Source organism: Zophobas morio, unplaced genomic scaffold (assembly GCF_036711695.1).
Source record: "Zophobas morio isolate AGI-343-1 ecotype UQ-CSIRO unplaced genomic scaffold, CSIRO_AGI_Zmor_V1 ptg000023l, whole genome shotgun sequence".
Taxonomy (NCBI): Eukaryota; Metazoa; Arthropoda; class Insecta; order Coleoptera; family Tenebrionidae; genus Zophobas; species Zophobas morio.
In genome coordinates, this window is record NW_026972128.1 from 2,441,171 (window position 1) to 2,461,700 (window position 20,530).

Below are 20,530 nucleotides of genomic sequence, written 5' to 3' on the forward strand. Positions count from 1 at the left end.
ATCGATTCTACATGTAACAAGTTCGCACTTTGAATATTTCCTCGAAAGAACGAGATCTATATAATGTCGTTGAAGTAATATTCTAATATCAGAATTTCGCCCAGGAATCGGCCCCCTCAATACAATGGTCAATATGGTCTTAAAAATACCTTGATTGTGACAAAATTTTTACATTCGTTACAAATCCAATAATTTATAGTAAACTCAGTTGACTTGTACCTAGTAAAATTTTACAAACCCATTAACCGACAATAGCGAAAAATTATCTCCTAAATCAACTGAGTTTACTACACTAACAACATCGGTTATTTGATCAGTGTGGGTGTAACTTTAGCGAATGAACGAAATATACAAATATTTTCTTTTGTTTAATATGAATATATTATTACTAGCTGTTCGCCTGCGGCTTTGCTCACGTAGACGATTCGTTGTGTTGAAGACCATTATCATCAACATTCAAGTAAAAAATGCGTTGAAGGGTATTAATACAATTTCGAGTAAAAATCGACATAAATAATTTTTGCTCATAAAAACTTTGTCACCCCCTTTCATTTTCTTAGGAGTGGAATCTCGAAACAATCTGAAATACGTGTTTCATTATTTGTGTTGAAGAGTTTTAATACCTACCAAGTTCCCCGTAATACATGTTTCGTATTAATACCAAGTTCTCCATAAAAAATTAAATTTACAGTAGAAATATTTTTCCTATACAAACTTCGCCACCAATTTTCACTCCCTTTGGGATTGAATCTCGGAAAATGCTTAAATCCGTGTTCCATTATTTGTATTGAAGAGCATTAATACCAAGATTCACGTAAAAATTTAAATTTTCAATAGAAATATTTTTCCCATACAAACTTATTAGCCTCAACATTTCATTTCCTTAGGGGTTGAATTTTAGAAAATGCTTAAAGTCGAGTTTCATTATTTGTGTTGAAGAACATTAACACCAAGTTTCAAGTAAAAATTTCAATTTATAGTCGAAATATGGTTCATATACCAACTTAGCCGTCCAAACTTAGACACCACTTTTCACCCCTTTAGGGTCGAATCTCTGAAAATGCTTAAATACGTATTTTCTTATTTGTATTGAAGAGAATTAAAATGTACCAGGTTTCACGTAACAATGTAAATTTTACAGTAGACATATTGGACTTATACAAATTTTATCACCCCTTTTTAAACACCTTAAGGGATGAATTTCGAGAAATCCCTTCTTAAACGATGCCTCCAGTATAAAATGAACATTCTTTCCAAATTTTAACTTTCTAGCATTAGCGATTTGGGCGGGGCATTGATAGGTCAGTCGGGACATTGCCTTTTATTGTAACGAAGCGAAGGAAGTGCTGTGGCTGTTGAGTTTTTGAGTATTGAAGGGAAGTGAGCAGTTCGACCCTCCGACCACCGTAAGTATCCTTTGGTGTGGTCTGCCCATCTTAGTACCGGTTTTCGAATCGCCGCCCCCCCAGCGAGAAACCGTGTCAGGGTCACCGGGTTTTTTTTATTCCCGTCAGAAGTCGAAACCGTCGTGCACGCGTCGTTACCGTCATCGCGCTCCCCTCCCGGATCGCCGTGCCGTCTTCGCGCGATTTCCAGGTCTCAAGGTCGCCGCCCCCAGGGCCAGGAGGAGCCCGTCCTAAGGGAAGTCGCCGCCTAGGAGGAACGACCGTGCCGGACGTTTAATTCTTTTTTTGGAAAACCGTTTTGTAATTGTTTAGTTTAATATTAGCCGTAAGATTTATTATTTTAGACCGTGTAGCTGGTGGCAGGGAATAACCCCTATTTGTTATAAAATATCCTTGCCGTTTTATTTATTATTCTCGTGTTTTCGCGGGCGCTCACCACCTGAATTCCGTGTCTCCGGCTTTAGAGCACCCCGGCGCTCCCTCTTCGAGGGAGCTGGCGCCCGAGCAACCGCCGCTCCTGACCGAAGGCGCCACCCCCGGCGGCGTGAAGGTCGCCGCATAAGCTTGGTCGGCCAGACGTGTTTCTGACATCAGCGATACTAGTCGACCCAAAGCTTGGCACCCAAGTACGTCGCCACCACACGTTATCGGCCAGATCCCGGACCGTCACCGGAATTTCGTCGCAATATATATAGAGAAGATTATCACTATTGTGTAATTAAGCAGATCAAGATGAAATTGAAGTCGTTAAGCATAATTAATTTTTATACGTACCTATTATAATAATTTATACATTAATAAAATAGCAGCGATATACGGTTTAACCTACCGCGAAACTCCAAAGTTGGATAAAAAGGAGGAAAAATTTCAGTCCATTTTAAAATACGTAATTAATGCAATTGTTAATATAAGACTCTATTAACTGTAGGAGAGTTAATGAGAAAGCAAAATCATTTAGCTTAAGAAGTAAAATATCGTGTGGAATACAAAATCAAAAGCCTTTGAGAAAGTCTGTCTTTTGCGAATCCATGTTGATGTGATGATAAAATAAGAATAAAGTTTGTAAATATCTGGTGATTTTTTAAATTTCTTCTCTAGTTGGCCGTGATGCTTCGTTTGCACTGCTGACGTATGCGTGATGGTAGAAATGTAAAAAGTCACACAGTTTTAACGTATTTGTTGATACAAGTATAATTGGTAGAGAGTTGATGGTTGCCCGTTTTGAATATAAATATAAACATTTTCTGCAGTCTCGAATCAACAAAGTAGGTATCACACATTTTTAAAATTAAATCTTCCTGATTAATTGGTAATAAGGACTATAAAAAGAATGTGTAATTAACACTATCAGGTGCAAATGATACCGCTGTCTTCTTTGTAAGAATGTTTGAAAAAGTGTTTGCAAATGCATTTTAACGATTTCCTGTGGATGCGTTAATTCTGTGTTCTCTTTGTTTGCGTTGTACTAGGAATTATACATGTTCCTTTTTTCGGTTCATAAAATTTCATACTCTAATTAATTTCGTTAACTTGCTCTATGAGCTGATTACAGCAGAATGTGGTGCACTTTTTCCAAGAGAAAATTATTCGTTTGCATTTTTCAGAGTTTAACATCATGCTGATATTAGCACACCAGCCCTAGGCTACATTAAATGTAATTTGTAAACCAAGAAGGTTTACTTAGCTGCTAACATTAGAGAAAATTATTAGATCATCACAGTTAGCAATAGGTGAAGAAGTTAGCTGATCAAACCAAATCATTTATGAATACGAATACATATTTTAAAGTGGGACCAAAATAGTAACCGCGAGTCTTTATTCAAACTATTTGGAGACGCTTGGTGTCATAAAAGGAAGCCCAAGCCTGTATTTGACCATTGACGCCGAAATACTTAATAAAAGGGTATAATTTACTCGAATCAATCTGGAAGTCGTTCACGAAAGCAACTATCATATATTCGATACAGCCAGCAAAGATAATTGCTGTACTTCTACCAAGGAGGAACTCGTGCTGACCGAGTGATACAATTCTGACAAGTGGCTCATTAATAATTTACTTCAATCCTCTGGATAAAGTTGGAATAATGGCAATAATGCCATAGTTTTATGTAAAGGAATAATATAAAACTGCTTCCAATTACTCGGGCTAGGATACAGAGCTAGGTATATGAATAGATTTTTATCAATAGGTGAAGAGGGTAATCATTTTTTTAAGCTATGAATGGCACAATTTTGTGAAACCATTGCGATAACTCGAACATATTGAAATATCAAACCAAAAAAAAATCTCTCTGTCAGTTTTTACCACAGAGCTAATACGACTAGCTGATAAAAAAATGTACCTAACTATAAGGAACTTCAAATAAAACAACAATTTTTGGTCATTTTTCAATATACATTTTTTTGTTCCCGACTGTAAGCTAAAGAAAGTAACAGGATCCCACTAGAAGAATGGCTAATTTTAGGTTTTCTCGACGTTTTATGACCCCTATAATACGAAAATGTAGGTTTCGCGTTTTAGTTCGTCTGTCGTCCCTCTGTCCTCTGTCGTGTGTGTCGATGTTTATTAGACAGACAATCTTCGAAACTACTAGATCGATTGTTGTCAAATTTTTATGTGTTAGAAACATCGAGTAGATGGTAAAAGAAAATTTGTCTAATCATCCCCGCCAAAAATTTGATGACGTCGCTTAGAATTTTTATTTTTAGCAAACGCGATCCAAATTTTATAAAATGATATACTTTTGTACTTGTAGTTTGTGTATACATACAGTAATATAACAACCTTTCAGAAACGATGGCGAATGAGCCTTTCTTTTTTTCTTACACTGTTACTGCTGTGCTAATTCTAGTTTAATCAAGATATCAGCATAATATTTTCCTGTCTCTGTAATCTGATGTGGTCAAAATTCTATTTTCTCTGCCTGAGTCCCAAAAAACCGTAATCTTGTTTTTATGCGCAGACTTTTGTAATTTAAATTTTTTGCTGTCGGAGATCCATTGTGTTTTCACTGTATCGATTCTTGTTTGTTTTCTGGATTACAATGATGACGTTGTTTGTCAAATCAAATGAGAACCTGTGACATTTACTTTAGGCATGCCTAAATGATAATGGTCGACAGTCAACATCCGTTCCTTATTAATCGGCAAGCTTCCATCTACTATATGAAGTTTGAATCATCTATTTTCCAGAATAATTTGTTTCACTTTCTGAATACTTTCGAGCAGTACGTAGATAGTTTTCTAAGGCTTCTCTTCCCCACTTGAATTGTTTAGCCCAAGGCTTGATAGTTTTAAAGGATGGCAAACTGACGTAAACATCGGACATACGTTTATTTATTTCGATAGGATTCTTTTTCGTTTGTGGGGAATTTAACAACGGCGTGTTACCTCTTTTAACAATAAATTTCAGAGGTTGTTAATCGGGTTTTTTCTCACGTGCTAATTTGCATGATAATCTAGATGGATAATATCTTGTTTAGACACTACTTTGAAACACAAGACTGTTCGCAGGCATTTTTCGAAAATTTTCTCGCCGCCTTTATGTAGTGCAAACGGCAATAAAATTTAATTCTCCCCTCATGCATGTTATCATTTTTCCATCAATGGCCCCACATTTAAATCCTTGTGCGAGTCGGACCCTCCTAAGTCTCGGAAATATTCAGGTTTAACCTCCAAACAACTCGAGTCGAATTTCAATAGGGCCCCGTTCGAATATAAAACAGGCAAAATATCCATCGACCGGTTGGCGTAGTAAAAATACGCAATTCTGCGGCCAGCCCATACGACTCTCGGCCAGTTTATGATATCTGAAATTTCTTCCAAACACCCCCTCCGCACTCCATGACGGTACTTTATGGAACATCACACCCGCGCTTTTATGGCTTTTCTATTTTGTTTGCCTATATTCCGATGGAAACTTAACAGCGGAGCTTTTTAACGGCCGCCGGAATCTCTCGTGTGTATATAAAGGAAAAGATTTGGAAATGGATGAAATTTATTGCCGACACATTTTTTTACATACGCACACACACGGAAACGGGAAAAACGGGATGCGACGGGATACCGCTGACCCAAACAATTTCAATTAAAATTCCGGGCTGAAGCTGCTTTTTGTACTGACAGAAGACGCCGGAGGAGTTATCGGAAAAAGCGACGGGGCGGGACGGGGAAGGATAAACTGAATAATAAAAGTGTTTGCAATCGTAACTATATTAATAAATGAAGCTTAAGCTCGCTAGAAAGTCGATAAACATGAAAACAGTCTTCTTATCAAAAATTTAAACTTGCTTTCATTTACTAAATCCAAGACTAAGTTTCCATGTGCTATTGATGCATTAAAGAATACGCGCAAACAGCAAATGCAGAATCAAAACAGCTTCAGGGTCATATTATAGGCAGGTACAAATCAAATACCTGCCAATAAAAGGTGACAAGTGATACTAAAATAACGTTAATTGTAAAGACAGTGAAGAGGTTCTTTCGTCGGCGGAACTCACGTAGAGTAAAACGAAGGGAAATAAGGGTCTTTCCGATAAAAGAAGACGCGGAATTGTCAGGAAAGACAACAGAAAAGGCTAAGATATTTTAGAATGACACCTTAAGTTTGTAGCAAACACAAATTTGGTGATTTATAGAAACTACCATGTTAAAGTTGTAGGAACTAGTAGATGTGACATTAATGGTTTCAGTTACATAAGCTACAAATACAGAATTCATTAGCAGAATATTTTATACAAACAAGAATTACCCAAATCAATACAAAATTTAATTTATTTGTTTTGCAGGTTTCATGTTGCTTTTGAACTGGTTAACACCGATATTTAGTATTCAGGAAGATGGAAAGGCCTCAAACTTCTTAACCCAGCTCAAATTAACAAGGCGTTACAACCAACAATGACCATATCGATTGGGAAACCCGAAATTTTCTAAAAGGCTTAGGAGTTAATTGTTATCCTTTGTGTAATAAAATTGATTATATTATTTATTATGCAAGAGTTAAAAAAAAACTGTCGTTATAGTTTCATACTCTTTTTGATGATTTGATACTAGTTAAAATTGACGTGACATCTGAAGTTGAAGTGCGAGTATATGTATGAATCGACATTATCGAGAATTGCAAACATTTCCAGCAACTAATGAAAACATTTCATGGCCCGTTAAAATTAAAAATAGTGATAAAATACTATTTTGACGTAGTACTTATTAACTGCTATAACATGGTATTTGAAACTTTACCTGTGAATCTGCTCTCGAAGCACTTAGTTTTCCCTAATTACATTAAAACTGATATGTTGTTAGTTAACACACATTTACTCCTACACATTAAATGTAAATTAATCATTTAGAGGAAATGAGGAGAAGAATATTTCAAGTTTGGTGTATTACCTTACTTGTCATTCGTTCCTACTACAAATTTTTAGTATAAATTACTGCAGTAACTGAAAAATCTTTTATCATCAAACTTCTCAAAGAATGAGATGTAGAATCCATCTTTAAACAAATAAATATATAAAGTGGTGTAGTGAAAATGTTGTAAAACCTAGAACGTTGTGGATGGGTATAACCTAGAGCAGAAACGCAGTAAAATTTGCAGTGGTGAAGGTCATAGCCAATTATACTTTAACTTCGCCAACTAGAGCAGAAATAAAAAAAAAATCACACGGTACTATAAATTCTAGATACAAAAGAAAACAAAGACAAAGTACTTGCGAATATGTAGGCATCAATTAGTTATTCATGACCGCGGATGGGAACACTTTTACGAAACTTTTGAAATCAGTTGCTTTTCGTATTTCATAATGAAAAAACGTATCTTGTGTATTTAGGGCGTTTGAAATTAACTTCCCATAAAATGTGGCTTTTCTGAATTTTAACAGTCTTGAAAAGCGAAAACTGTGATACCGATGTAAGTACACCAAAACATACAACCATGGACAAAAGTATGGAGTATTTAGATTCGTGTTAATACACAACAACGCAGGTCCCCATGCCGCTGGGATGAATTTTTACGTCAATGAAGTTCAAATATAAAGATTGGATTAGCCACCACATAAACCGAATGTAAATTTAACTGGTCATATTGAAAAAATTTATGAAAATTTCAAAATACCTACATATATATTTTCGTCAATGACTTTATTTTAAATAAAATTTTTGTTGAAAATTACAACAAAAGATACTATTTTAAATAATCATCACTTCATCAGACAAATTTAAAATATTTCATATTTTAAAACATACCGTCGCGAGCAAAAAATTCTGGTCGTCAACGTCAATGTCTGCTATTAATTGTGTGAAAAAAAATTACATTGACGACCAGAATACTATGTTACTGAAAATACATTTTAAAACAATCACAAATAATTTACAAAAAGGAACATGCCTATTACACATTTATGTTTAGCATGTTAATGTACCGCAGGGTCCAGTATTCAAAAAATGTATTTAAACAAAATATTTTGTTTAATAAATTTAAAGAAAACATTACTTTTTATAGGCAGTGGTGAAGATCATTTCTAATTCCACTTTCTTTCGAATTTCGCCATGTTAATTAATAAGGAGATGCAGTTTTAGGCCAGGCGCCTCCCACCACTTTCCGTCAGCAGCGTCCGCTGTTATTGCTTCGCTTCGTCCGTCGGTGCATGTTCGGTCATTTTAATATTGGTGATTGGGATAGCAGGCATCGCAGTTGAAGAGTTTGATTCACCAATACGTGAGGGTTTGGCAGTCTTTAAGCTTTAGTTATACATTATTTGTGGTTAATTGAAAAGAATTTTTATTTCCGTTTGTAGTTTTTAATTATTAATTGAACAAGTCGAGTATTTATTTTGCATTTCGCCGCGCGACACTGGAGTGGCAATGATAATGAGGAGTGGGAGTTATAACCGCGTCCTTGAACTATTTTTGCATCTCTCTATTAATTAAGCAGCCTCAAGGACTCAGCATTCACTATTACTCATGGTCAATATTGAACTTCTATTTTACGTTACAAAAATGTTAAATAATTAACTATGCAACATATACATAGAGACGAATTTCGTATTTACTAGTCAGGTCTCCTGTTGTTGAGAGGTCTATACATTATAAATAGCCTCCCGCTCTTCCTCCTTCTAAAAATGATTGTGTAACTGATGTTTAGTTGATTATTTAATCAATAAATGTTGAAATTTTGCTAATGATAATAAGTAATTACATATTCCCTTCCGGCTAATTAACAAAGGGAAAATGAATGTGTAATTAACGATGACCTTCACCACTGACGGTCTTACTACTCAGAAATTGTAGGATGAAAAATGTGCACAAAAAACATTTAAAATATTGGGATTTTCATTATTCCAGAAACGTGCAGCCAGTGAAGTGAAAAAAAGGTCATGTCTTTGGTAGTAACATAAAGAGCATCTGATACTGATTCAAACGAGGAAAAGAAGACTAAACTATCGCTACAATAATTGGTTTATTTTCATTAGAAAAAAAAATTTAACCTAAAACTCCAAGGGAGGGATCACATCTAAACTTCGACTAAAAACCGCTTATTTGAGGTAAATTATTAAGTTTAAGGTTAAATTTTATTTAGTAATTCTTTCTCCACTGCACTTTTAGGTCAAAATCAGTATCTGAACATGATAACGTATAAACCACTTCAGAGTAACCAAAGTATTTTCGTTGTATCATGTTCACATGTAGTATTAATAGGATTACAAATTTTCGTTCGACAGGAAAATTAAATTTAAATTAGCTTTGTTACATAATTTGTTTTCGTTTTGTGTTTGGAATTTTTAATAAAGCATAATAACATGAATCTAACGATAAACGTTTTGCTGCTCTATCGCTGTATATTTCATGACTTACTGTGGCCAACTCATTCACAATAATTTTGGTCTTCCCAGTATAAAATTAAGAAATTTTATTGTGGTGTTGAGTAAATATTATTATTATTAGGACCTGCTCTTGTAATGTTGAGTAGGTAGCAAATTCAAGCAGTTTAAATTTCCACTGTAAATCATCCTCAACAATCTGAAAATAGTCCTTGAGGTAGCAAGAATAACATATCTGAAAAAATGTAAAAATTTGCTCTAGAAAGAAAGTGAAAAATTTATCCGATTGTCCCCACCAACAACAATTTGCTTTCTTGCTATTTAAATTTTATAAAATAACTTACTAGCTTAAACGATCAAATTATTGCAAAACATATATTACGAGGGTCAGTCAAATATAAACCGGAATTATTTTTTATTAATTTAATAATGCAAAAGAAATGTACAAACGAAGTCTAGAATTTTTCTAAGTAGTCCCCCTGAAGGGCTACACATTTTTGCCAACGTCTAGGAAGCTTTTTAATTCCTTTATCATAAAATGTTTGAGGCTGTGTCACAACCCAGTTGCGCACGAACCGCTCCACATCGTTGTCGCTTTCGAAACGCTACCCTCCTATTGCCTCTTTCAGTGGACCAAACAAATGATAGTCACAGGACGACAAATCTGGGCTACAGGCGGCATGTTTGAAGACTTCCCAGTGGAAGTCAACCAATTTTTATGACGTTAAAAGGGCTGTGTGCGGTCGAGCGTTATCCTGAAGCAAAGTTACGTTTCGGATTGGAATTTGGCGTCTTTTGGATCTGTACGCGGCTTTTGCATCGTCCAAAGCTGGCAATAGTATGGAGCATTTACAGTACGACGTTCATGAAGAAGTCGACAAACAATATTCCTCTCCAGTCCAAAAAAAAAAAAAATGGTTGTGAGGACTATGGTGACTCTCATTTTCAACCTTTTCACGCCCCTCTTTAAATTTTCTGGACCATTCGTTCACTTGAGTTTTTGACAACGTTTCTTCCCCGAACTGTGCAAGCAATTTGGTTAAAATTTCGGAGGATTTGACGCCCTCTTTTGCGAGAAATTTAATGATAATGCGTTGTGCAACCGACGCTGGCACTGCTTGCTTCGACATGATGCTACTGCTCATTGCAAAAAGATATCGGCTGCCGCTATGGCCACATCCCTTCTCTACATTCCTACCTTCATATTCTATTTATGGGAGCTTATTAGAATTAGTACAGTTTTCGAAAAAACAGAATTCCGGTTCATAATTGACTGACCCTCGTATAATATAATTTTACATCGTAACTTGGAAACTGCAAAACCGAATGGTCTAACATCTTTTAAATGTTTTAAGGTTATAAAAAGCGTGATAAATCGTTAATAAAAATGTATCTGTTTATCACCCTTAAAAAGTTGATGATGTCTAGCAATTGTGATATTAAACTGATCTTCTCACTCAGGTCAAGACGTTTTACTGTGTAATAGGTTCAAACAAATGCAATTGTAAGATCTGTTTTAATAAACTACAGTGCAAAAAGCAGAAAACAATGAAATAAGTTCTTTATTTTTAACAAAAATACGCTCTGAAGTGCATGAGATTTTAACGCACCGTTTTTGTAGTATTTTATTTAAAAATTATTAAAAAAAAGGAAAATCACAGGTTTCAAAGGTGCAGTCTTATTTCAGGCGTTGCCTCTCGAACATGATCCTCCTCTCATTTTAATCTCAATGACTGTAACTGGACGAATGAAATTTGACCTAGCTAATTTGCTAGCTTACATGTCATGTTACGAGCCAAACAACAAGTACTCGAAGTAAGTTGATAGCACTATGACATCACTTTGAAGAGGTCGTTCCAGTTGTGTTCTAGACTATTACAATTTTGGATTCTTAGGTTAAATTTCCTAAACACCCCCAGCTATAATTAAAACTCTGAAAGTAAATAAAACATTTAGTTAAATACATCTGTCCGTCTTTCCGACTTTTCTTCTTCCTTTGCATGCCTCCGCTCTCCCGTCTAAAATGTTTACGACGCCATGCTTTCTATGGACCCTAATCGATCCAGTTTTTTATTTGGCGCCCCCTTTTGCAAAACGCTCAAATCGCTGTTCCAATTAAGCCATTTTTCGGTTCCGCGCTGCTCCATTTGAGAGTGTCGAAGGGTGAAGCAGCGTCTATCGACTTTCGATTCCTTTATCCGAAATGAGATAGATCTCGGCGGATAGTATTCCAAAGTTTGCAAAAAACATATAGAGAGACACTTTCCCCCAATACGTAAATATACTGACTACGATTGGATGTAAAGAAAGAAACGAGATACTAGGGTGAAATGTTTAAGGTCCCCAGGCAATGAACGAGGATCATGGCCTGCTTGAAATATACTTTCTTTTATGAAGTCCCTGTCGAACTTGTGTATGCCCATTGCTGTATTTTCCTTCTGGCCCCCGAGGTCGTTACAATCTTTCCGAGACTGAATTATTTAGGGTTTTATTTCATTTTCTCGGCATTGTTTTCGGCGTGATTCTTAACGGGGGACTCTTCTGGAGGAATATCAGAACAGCCACGACAGCCTCACATGGGCTAATTCCGTCCCATATGACCACAGGAATCAGCGGCTGATGTACCGGTAGTCTACAAGGTGTGCACCACTTCACGTCGTCGATATTGAATATTTGCTCGTATCATGTTCCTGAATTGGCCTGAAAGTTCAGGGCTTTGTTTTATATGTAGGGGAGAAACAAATTTAGATTGGTTTCCTCAAAAGAATATAGTTTAGCAATATTTCGCTTCACAAAGTCAATTTCGGAGTTGCAAAACAAATTACATTTGTGATACAGTTTGACAGTTTGCTGAATGTACATTGGGATTCGGTGAATGTTCATGAATCAATTGAAACGGAGACTAAGCGGAATCTGTTTCTAATAGAATGTTGGCGTTTAAGGATGTTTATATTATTTGAGAATTTAATTATAGCCTTTGCAAAGTTTGTCAATTACGATGCTCGCTGCTCTTTTCAACAGCCAGAATTTCACGTTGAAATCCAATAAAACTATATTTTACTCAACGGAAGTTAATATTTGAACTAAATGCGTACGATATAAAGTGCACCGAACTCTATTAGACCAGAAAGTTTCACCGTATTGAGTGATCGTGCAATCTGGAAAAAAACTACTTGATGCTGTTTACCTCGCTTTTGGGTTTAGAATTGCCGTCAATGGAGGCTGAGGCAAAAACATCGTGAATAGAACTTTTGCGCTTGTTATTCATTTTATGAAAGTTTTAACAAACAACATCCCAATTAAATAAGAATTTAGGAGCAAGTATGAGTTTTTATTATCTCCGTGGGTTCATAAGGGAAAATACATTTTGTAAAAAGAAATATTTGTTCAACAATAATTCGATAAAAAAGATGAAACATTGGCTAGCACGACCGCCACTGAAATATCATCATTTTAATGAAAAACAAGTTAGCAGCACAAAAAGAAAAGTCTGTCAACAAATGAAACGAAGAAGAAAGAGGCAAGAAACGTATTCGTAAATTGGAAAATAACTTATTTCTTCTTTGATTTCATCAGTAGTTGTCCTAAAGAATAGCGTGGACTGACGCAAGGTCTGCGTATGATTTCCACCGATTTGGGATGTTAATGCAAAATAGAATACATAAAATCACATATCGATTGAAAACTACAAAATCTACTGACCAGTCTTTTCTGTTCCGTCTGAACACTTTTTTCACTGCTTACGTACAAACGCGTCATGGTCAACTAGATCAGAAATTTAAAAAATCACAACATGGTAATATTCGTAAGTTAAAGTTTCTTTTTGCACTTAATTTAAATATACTCATATTATTAAGTTGATAAAAATACTTCGAAAATACTTAGACAGAAAGAAAGAAGATTGAATAAATAATATTAATAATTTGGTCATATATTTAAATTAATAGTACATACATTAAGTATCACGGGATCAAAATGTTTTTTGTTCCTGAGAGGATGGTATAAAGCCCGAGGCGTGCCGTGGGCTTTTAAATTCACGAGGGAACAAAAACAGTTTAATCCGTGTTACTTATACTATTCTTTCCAATACAGACAGATTTATCCTAAATGCAATTTTGGATTAAATACTTTGGTCGTTGTTATTTCTCTATGAAAAAACAAAGGTAGACTAAACACTGTTCACGGTGTTATGGTCACGCTAGTTCATTACCGTACAAAAATACAAATTTTGTATTTTTTTTTTGAGAATGTATGAAGTTTGCTAAAACTGGAAACAAGCCAAGTTGTAGGTTCAGGCTTCCTTTTTGCAATCCTGGAACAGCTACAGCTATAACTTTGAAATTTTGGAAATATTTGTGACGTCATAGCGACCTGCTCTGACCATAAAACACCGAAATTATGTGAAATAAACAACAAAATTTAAAGGATCTTTTTAAAAAGAATTAGAATTTTAATTCTGAAACACTAAAATAAAAAATCTGGCCTAAAGCTATTTAGAGAAAATTTACCTTGTCGTTGAAGCATAATTAATTCAACAGGTCCAGTTTTGTGAACAAATTATACAATTTAATTGTGGACTAAAATAAATTTGTCAAATTTAAGATATCATGTATTAACAATTTAAAAAAAAATAAGGCAGGTTAACAAAAAACATCTGTAGAAGCATGACTGGCATAACAGGATATTGTTTTTACAAAGAATTGGCCGAAAGTTACTGTTACAGAACTTTCATTTCCCCTGAAGTACAGTCCAAGAAATCCCACTTCTTGATTTTGATTTTGCGAGCTTTTATTTGTGATAACCTTTACACCGGGTGAGTCACTAAGCCATGCGTTCGTCGATAGCTAATTAAGTACTAGAAACTGAAAAAATCTAAAGACCAGTGCATCGTTCTTTGAAAACTATACTCTAAAGTGTAGGAAGTATTCTGTTTTCAAGCCGTAACACATAACTTGTTTTTTTTTTAATGAAACATCTTATATATTTTTACATATTTTGATTGATGTCTTCTTAGGCTTTACAACCGCAGTTTATTTTTCAAATTCTGTATGACGTTGCCATGTTATTCAAATTTTCTTAATATATTGTCACAATATTTTGTGGAGAGATAAATAAAGGTACCCGCAATTTGTAACATAAAACATACATATACAATTTAACAACAATCGGTCCAGTAGCTTTGAACATTAGACGAAAACGGGAGACCGATTTTTTTCATACTATAGGAGCCATCAAAAGGTCGAGTAACATAATGTAACAATTTTTCGGATGGACCCTGTAACAATACTTGCTTAGCGTACGCTCAGGAGGAAAAAAGAATATTTCATATATTGGTTATTTGGTTGGAAAACTTGTTTCAGTATATAAAAAGTCAATGATAATTGATAATAATTCTTCGCAATAGAAATCTGAAGTAGAATAAGAATATGAAAGATACCCTAACTCTAAGTGCTAGTGAAGGAGCAATTGATCAAATATGGATTGTAAGAAATTTCGTGAAATAATGAAGGATGTTGAAAAATAAAACACCACGGATAGACGAAGTGGATGTTAAAAATCATCATCGAAAGATACAAACGTTATCGTGAAAATATCACAATTTGCTGAGAAATTAACCTAAGATAACAAACTTTAAGATATTTTGGACAGCACGTATATAACAAACTAACGAATATGCAATAGCACTGAAGTCATCGTAAACAGCATCGTTTATTCAGTTTTTTAAATATACACGTGTATTAATTTTTTAATGTTAGAAAGCAAAGTATATTTCACGTAAACGTGACGTATAATCTAACAGACAAAAAACGAAACCGTTTTTCCAAATTTTTGCATCGTCAATAAAAGTTGTTTGTTTGATTTTGTCTAGTAAATGTTGAACAGGGCGATTTATTTTATTGGGATGTCACATACAGAATCGATCGGATGTCACTATGACGTCACCCGTAAGTCTTTTGCCACTTTCCATCTGCCAACTGCAGCAGCTGCTAGAAATATACGGTTCCCATTGTTGTTGTTTGATGTTTTTCTCCCCTTCTTACTTCTTGAGCGACGTTTCATGACTTCTAGAGTACGAAAAAAGTGGTCTCTCGTCGCTGTCTGTCTGTCTATCTGTGTGTCTGGTCTTTGGGTCGATTTTTATTAGATACGTAATCTCCGAAACTACTGAGCGGATTGTAGTCAAATTTTGTATGTATATTAGGAATAAAATTTAGATGGTTAAACGCTAACCAAAATTTGGTTAATCATCCTCACCACTAATCGGATAACGTCTTCCCAAAATTTACAATGATTTTTTTTAAGAAAATAAGATACTTATTGTTCACTTGTGATGTATGAATCGGTTTAACTTTGAAACTACAAAACCGAAAGCTCGGAAATCTTGCAAACATTTTAAAGTCATCGTAATCAATCATGGTAACTCATTAATCAAAATTTATTTGTTTGTCTCCTCTCAAAAAATTGATGAAGTCATCTCAAAATTTTGAAATAAATCCTCCCTGAATTATGCAAAGTATTATGTTCTATACTTATGTGATTTATCAGTGCACTATTAATTCTTACAATTACTTATAGATTGTACTGATTAAATAAAAAATTACTCACTCCATTTTCCCGAAAATTTGGAAATATAGTACTCTTTTACACTGCATTTATCCAAATTGATATATGTTTTCTTGTAAAAATGTTGATGACGTCATCACAAAATGTTATAACGGAAAAAGTCACATTACAACATTACAACAGTAGATCTTTATTTTGATTTATAAAAGTTATCATAAGAAAATAAAATTCGTAAAATCAGATTTTGTAACGCTCTGAAAGCTTTAAGGTTTTTGGGATTCATTAAGAAATATTGACTGGTCGCAACTAACCAAATGACCTTGTAAATTTTGGTCAGATCAGTGTGTTTACTACATTATATTAACCTTGTCATTGTTCATGCGTTGATTCAATATTCCAATATCAACATAAATAATTATAAATAAATAAATAAAAATAAATTTGGAGTCATAAATAAACACTACGAATTCTTGCTAGTAAGGTGTTGTAGTAACAAAGAAACTTGCATTTCCAAATTGTGAGTATTTGTGTTTTAGACTCCACAGGAACATATTACTTGTCCATACAATTTTGTACTTATTTTTTTTTTATTTCATGCTTAACACTGTTATTCATCACTAATAACCAAAATGAATTTATCCAAATGTATTTAAACTTCCAGTACACACAAAATAACTAATAAAACCCGCTTACAAGTTATAATAGTGGCAAAAAATGAGCTTTGAGTTCTAAAAGAACACATTATTATTAATTGTACTTAATTTATTAGTATGCAGTGCTGGAATTTCCAAACGACTTTATATATTAGTGTGCACTCGTGTGCACTTCATTAGAGCTAGGAAAATCTAGCTTACAAAGGATTTACAAACAAAATTCTGTACCTTTGAAATGTTAACGCTAGAAATTTTGTTTTGCGACAAATGGTTATGTTATTAAATTATATCTGTGGGTCACATTGCCAGCCATTGTGAAACTTCTGTTTGATCACTTTGCACTTTAACACAACACAAACGCAATGAACTAAACCTGCAACATTGGGACTGAACAAACCGTATTTATTTCGATGATAACCTTAAAATAACAAAATTAAAAGCGAAGTAAATTGATCACTATTTACAAAATATGTTTTTTCTAATAATTGATAAAAATAAAGCACACAAATATATATTTTTTTACTATTACGGCTTGACTGATTTATTTAAAGTTAATTGTTCGCTTTTCGTGCGCCGCCTGCACGTTCGGCATGCTATGTGTCACTTGGCCACACACGATTCAAAGTTTAAATCATCAGGGCGTTCAGCACATTGTATGACTAATAAATTCACACAATATCTTTGTAATGCAAACTGCTTTGTATGCAAATTATATACTGAAATGGAAAAACTTTTCCCCAAAACGATATCGGCGCACTTTCAGCAACAAAAACTTGCCGCCGAAATCCACAGTAATCGATTCACAATTAGCATTCAGATCAGGCCCGATGACAATGCCCCCTTTGGGCCACTAATCGTGTTATTCTCTCGTGTGCTGCGGTGCTAACAGCCGCCCTGTGGCACCTAGCTCATTTGGATTGAAGGCAGCGCAGTTTTTTATTGGCTATTAATGTTTTAACTATTGTTAAAGATTTCCCTCCGATTAAATTCGTTAATTCTACGTTTTGAGCGGTGTCGACCAGCGATTTGTGGTTTTATGGATTCACTGATTACATCGACAATTTCGGTGGGTTGATGCAAATTTTTGAAACTGCGGTTATGTGTAATTTAATGAGCGTTTGTAGCCGCAATGAATCAGTGTAATTAATGCGTGGCTATTTTGCTGGATTCTCTGTACTAGAATATTACCAAATTACTAAACTCGGGGAAACCCCGAACTGATATATATTCATCAGTTGAATTAATTTAAGCGTTCGGTGGGGAACGCGGACGGTGTGTACCAGATATTGCTATGTAATGTAGGCACAACGGTAATTAAACGTTATTGTTTGTAAAAGCGCCAAGAAATACAGGATATAATATTCCCTTGTGGGGGGAATGGATGTAACGTTGCGAAAATTACCACTTTTGGGTAAATTTGGACGTTTAGAATGTCCACTGTGAGGTTTGAGAAAATTTTAATTGCAGCTATTGTTACAGTTATTTAGCAGTGCGTCACACCGGCTAAGGCTATTATGTTACAGCTAACCAAATCGAAATAGACATGTCATTAAAACTAAATTATAATTAATCGCGACCTGCAACAGAACATACTAAATCTCTAGAGTAAAACAAGTTGACTTTGGAGCTTCTTACCATATTCTACTATGTAGCTAATACAGTAGTGTTACACTACTGCATTAGCTTGTTCTGTACTACTTGTACAGTACAAGTAGTACAGAACGTAAGCGGTACTTTATTCTCTGCACACCCATCACCAGCCGACCATTTGCAAGTTCTATGGATATCGCTTTATTGACAGCATTGGAAAGTAAAACGAGTAGCGGAAGTTTACAGCTTTCCTAAAAACGTGATTCTTACGCTAAACGTGTATACTATTCTCTGGCCACTACAATATTGTAAATGCAACTCGACAACCTCCTTCTCATTAGTGGGGTTCTTAACATTTTTAATATCATTAAGACAGCTGAGTATTTTAAATATTTAAGAGTGATGAAGGTGAGAGCGAATAATAACGCCACTACAACACAAACTGTGTAAACAAATTTACATTTATATTATGACCTTTCTGTTAAATAATGGGTAATAAAAATGAATTATTATTCTTCTGTCTGTCCGCCGTCCGTGACGATTTTTGTTAAACAGATAATTCCCAAAACTACTGGACCAATTGTTGTCAAATTTTATATATGTGTATTATGATTATTATGAATATCATATCACCAAATTTTGTCTAATCCTCACAAATAATGTGATGACGTTACCTCAAAATTGTACGTAGTAAGCGGGATTTAAATTGTATAAAATAACATAGTTAGTAGTAACATGTTTCAGATGTTTTAAAGTTTTTACAAGCATGGTAACTTTTTAATTCAAATATATTTGCCAAAAAAAAAAATTATGAAGCCACCTCAAAATTTTGTCGAATAAAACCTATATAAAATGTGTAAAATATGATGAGTCTGTACTTTTAATTTATCATTCTATTCACATTTTTTAGATTTGCTTATACAGGGTGAAGGAGTTCATTTATTTTATAGATTAAATCAGGAACTGCAAAAACGAACGCTTTGAAATCCTTCAAAGTTATCGCAACCATTGTAAATTTGTAATCAAAATATGTCTTTCTAATCACCCGACACCTTTTTTTTTTCATTACATAAAATAAATTTAATAAAATTAAATTTTTATTGATCGAGTCACCCCATTTTCTCTAAAATATGAGAATACCTACGTCTTTATTTAATAAATGTTTCAATAAAAATTATAATAATAAAATTTAGAACACTTTATTCGATTGTGAGTTAATTAATAATTTTAATCCTGTGTTTTGAGGCAACGAACTCATTCAAATCAAACTAAAAATAAACATAAACACTTCAAGTTATTACTGAGAGGCCAGTTTTACTTATTGAGAGTAAACTAAGGCGGCTTGGAACTTTCATACTTTCTCGACGTTTTATGATCCCTAGACGGGGCTGTAGCTAGGAGGAGGCTGAACCTCTTGAACTTGGGTAAACAATAGAAACGAGAACTAAGCATCGGTTCTTATCTTTATTTTAGGTTTTTTTCGGCCAAAATTCTAAGATAACCTAAAATAATGGTAAATGTTGTGAACTACAAGATTGAGGAATCACAGAGTTACATTTAAAATTTTCTAACCGACATAGATCTTTATACTTGTTTGGCGTAGGTATAAGAGCCAATTTTGTTAGAAAGCTTTAAGGAGTAGGCGTTCATTGCTCTCGTAGTACTAGCAGATACTTTTCTAACCACTGATAAGCAGAAGTTAAAATTCCGCTTTTGTTAGAATGATACTAACAGGTATCAGACGCATAATGTTATATGGTAAGACGGACCAAAATAAACTTGCTTTACTACAGCATAACATGTAATGTGCCCTTTCGAATATATGGGTTACTGAAAATTGATCTTGAACTAACCAATTAGAGACTATATATGTTTCTGCAAATGTTAGAGTTCCTCGATGTCGGTTATTTGTGCAAAAGCTTTTCCCTTCAACGAATTTAGCTCAAGGTATACAAACAACGACAAGCAATCTTCGATGCTTATCGTAATAACAATAAAATCAAAATATAAGTACCTATATATATGAAGGTGCGTTAGCTTTAAGAGAAATAAATTACAATTTTATTTTACTTCCACGGCTCATATTTATTAAACATCAAAATCTCCTTGGGAAAAAGCTAATTACCAATATCACCCTATTTCATTCGATTTCACACCACCGCATCAAAGCAAATAAATTGGATGAAATGTAAATTGGAAATTCATACAAACACAAGAGCGATACACAAACCAATCTGTTTCATCCATCAAATATTTAATGTTTCCCTTATTCCACATCAGGTGCTTTTCTTCCAGCGCGGAACAATTTTTTCGCGTCTCGAGTTGCATCCGCACTGGATATTTTTAACGTAAATCAGAATACAAGCCAAGATCCGCCTCGCGTTACCATGTTTTCGTTCTATTGAAAACCAGCTCCACAAGTTTGCGGTACATTATGCCGACAAGGTTTTAACGAAACGGGTAACTTGTGAGAGTTTTGAATTCTCTATTGTGTATACTT

General features: G+C 34.5%; 1 protein-coding gene across 4 annotated transcripts in view; it reads right to left on the minus strand.

Annotated features, from left to right (window-relative positions):
* The window catches only part of LOC135134348 (hemicentin-1), a 718,216-nt gene that overhangs the window by 401,301 nt on the left and 296,385 nt on the right, over positions 1-20,530 (minus strand). The gene's annotated exons all lie outside the window — the stretch shown is intronic.